General features: G+C 39.4%; 1 long non-coding RNA gene across 1 annotated transcript; it reads right to left on the reverse strand.

Moving 5' to 3' along the window:
• Positions 1–652: 652 nt before the first annotated feature.
• Positions 653–1,552, reverse strand: LOC311012536. Its single transcript, XR_014597050.1, has 3 exons — positions 1,069–1,552; positions 821–938; positions 653–744 (listed from the first exon to the last, which is right to left on the reverse strand). It is a non-coding gene; the product is annotated as an uncharacterized lncRNA (long non-coding RNA).
• Positions 1,553–2,845: the final 1,293 nt, after the last annotated feature.

Consider the following 2,845-nt stretch of genomic DNA (forward strand, 5'->3'; position numbering starts at 1 on the left):
CTGAAAAGACATTAAGAGCAAGAACATTATCTAGATTATCAAAATCTAAATGACAGTTTAAATAATGGACAGTTAGAATTCATGAATTGCAAGTACATGCATTTGTTGGAATGTTAACACTATTAAATACAGTAGATTGCTTTTATGAACTTGTTTTATTGTTATACCATTCTGACGGTAGAGGGTTTGTTTCCGTTGCCTGACACTAAGGTAGAGCCCCACAATGGACTGCTGAAGTTCGCTCTGCGTGGTGCCTTCAGTGGTATGAGGTGCGTTTGGTGTCTCTATAGAAATAAAAGTTACAGTAAATTCAATATAACAGAACACAGGACTTTAAATTTAAGAGCTTGTTTTGGTCTACATATAAAATCCATTTTAATACAACTTGGTTGTAAAACATGCGATGTGCACTCTCTGCACTGATTTCTGTTATCTGGTCTTGCTTACCTCCAGCTGCCCATTCAATCACCTCAGAGATCCACTGTGATGTCATTTCATCATCCGAGCAATGTAGGAGTCTCATCCAGGAGTCGTTGACATGTCTGATAAATAGTGTTATACAATAATCAGGTTAAAGCCCTTAAGGATTAACAAGCCAAGTGAACAACATGTGTCAATACATGACACAACAAAACCACAAATACAGACTTACCTTTACATATCTAGTGGAAAGTGCTTGGTGTAGAGAGGCCCTTTTTTTGTGGTTCCACCCCAATGCATGCAGTGTAAGCATGTCCACACGTGCTGTTGAAAACAAATAATGAGTTTATGAAATGCAATCTAAAAAAGGGTGCAAGAATATGGTAAACAGATTAATCACCTGCTTTCGACCTGTATTTTGTCGTCAGGGCACAACAAGATAGGTAGCTGTTAACTTGCTCCACCTCCTCACCAGCAGTTGTCCCTGCTCCTTCCTGGTTCCTACCACTCCATTTGATCTTTAAGTAAGTAAAGAGGGATATAATGTTAATGCAAAAGGCTACATACCATAGTTGTTAATAAACTTGTATGTTATTACTGTGCTTGTAAACGTTACAAATGCACATGACACAAAAATGTTAAAAATACCTCACACTTAGTTGCATGAGCTCTTGCATGCATAACACTGAGGAACGGCTTCATTTTTGTCAGCTCCTGGAGGGCAGGAAGGACACTGGCAGCTTTCTCCAAGTAGGGCCAATATTTGCAAGCCACATCCATGGCAAAGAATTGAGGCTTGGCCGGCATCAGCTCTTTTTGAAGGTAGAGAGGGTAAGCAAATATCTCCCCCCTGTACATATTAAGAGCTTTCAAAAGGAAGCCATGGCGACATACAGCAACCTCCATCCCCTCTTCATCCAATTTGGAAGCCCTCCTTGAACTCTCCCTTGCTGCTGTCCACTGGGAGTCCCCACATTTTCCTTTTCCATGTCTCTATGACATACAAAACAAACAAATAAATAAAAATAAATGCAATTGGGTCTGCTATATAGGTCATTGTTTCTCTAAATTTAATTTCAGTAATATTTTAGCAATAAAGCTATTTTGTCACATTATAAATATAACTTGCATTTTTCACTGCTTTTTGGATGGCCTCAGTAAATGTGGACACTTCACTGTCTTTTGCCACAAAGAGCCCCTCAAAAAAGGCAGGGTCATCACTGCTGGAGAAGAAAGACAAATAGACAGATGCATTAATCACACAGGAATATAAATGAATCAATAAAAACACTGGAAAAAAGAGCACCTTCCACTTTGGCCAAAGCGATACAGCTTCCTGTTTCCATCTGCAGAAACAGCCAACATTTCAGGTGTGCAGACTGGGCAGGTGAATTCAGCACCACAGCAGAGTTGGTTTTCCTCAAATGAAGAGTATGAAAACTCTAGGAAACTGCGCTGCAGTGCATCTCCATTGATATGTCCAGACTAGAAGATACAGAGAATTATACATTTTTGTGATGTTGTCTGCTTATGTAAATACAGTTTTTTAATATGGTTAGGAACAAATAAACGTACTCTTCCTCCACACTTTGTGCGGTGCTCCAACAACTTTGTGAAGGCCTGTCTGGCAAAACCAGGAGAAATGACCTTCAGTTCCTGGAAGGAGCTCAAAAGGTCCAATGTGTACAAAGTAGACACATTAAGAGATGCCGGCCAATATCCGCTCCTAATGAGGTCCTTTAATTCAGGAGTCCACTGCCTCTGGCATGTTCCACACAAATATAGTGGCTGATGCAAATCATAACGCCCTTGGAACATAATGCAAATAAACAACATCATGATTACATACCAACCACATACTTAATACACATGATCTGTGTAGTGTAGTGAATTGTTCTTACCATTGATGGTAATTAAAATCACTGGTTTCCCTGGTGATATGACGATGTTTGTGTCCTCACAAGAACAGCATGGTGCCTTCACAGCTGGCAAAATGCATGCTGACAAAAACAAGAAACCACTGCATTACATTATTTGTAACAAGCTAGAAATACATATGGAAAAAATTAGGCTTAGATTGAGACATACCTTGCTCATGGGTGCAATATCCATCCTCCTGTTTCATGATGTGTGTAATTGGAGGAATAGCTCTAAAAAAAACATCAATAATGGATTCCCTGTGGAGTGGCTGCTTTTTGTGATGCAGTACATCACAGTCGCCACAGAACCACTCCTCGGGAAGACAATCTCTGCACCTAGAAGGTAAAGGCAAAATGATTATAAAAAATTATTTCATGGGAATAGTGATAGGTACTATTAATTCAAGTTAGGATATTCTGAATTACGTGAGATACAAAGTTTTATTTATTTGGGATATGTGTCTCAGGGTTTAGCCCCTTACAGTTGGGCACAGAAGGTCCTAAAT

The sequence above is a fragment of the Eutrigla gurnardus genome (genome assembly GCF_963514095.1).
Source record: "Eutrigla gurnardus genome assembly, chromosome: 4".
Classification (NCBI taxonomy): domain Eukaryota; kingdom Metazoa; phylum Chordata; class Actinopteri; order Perciformes; family Triglidae; genus Eutrigla; species Eutrigla gurnardus.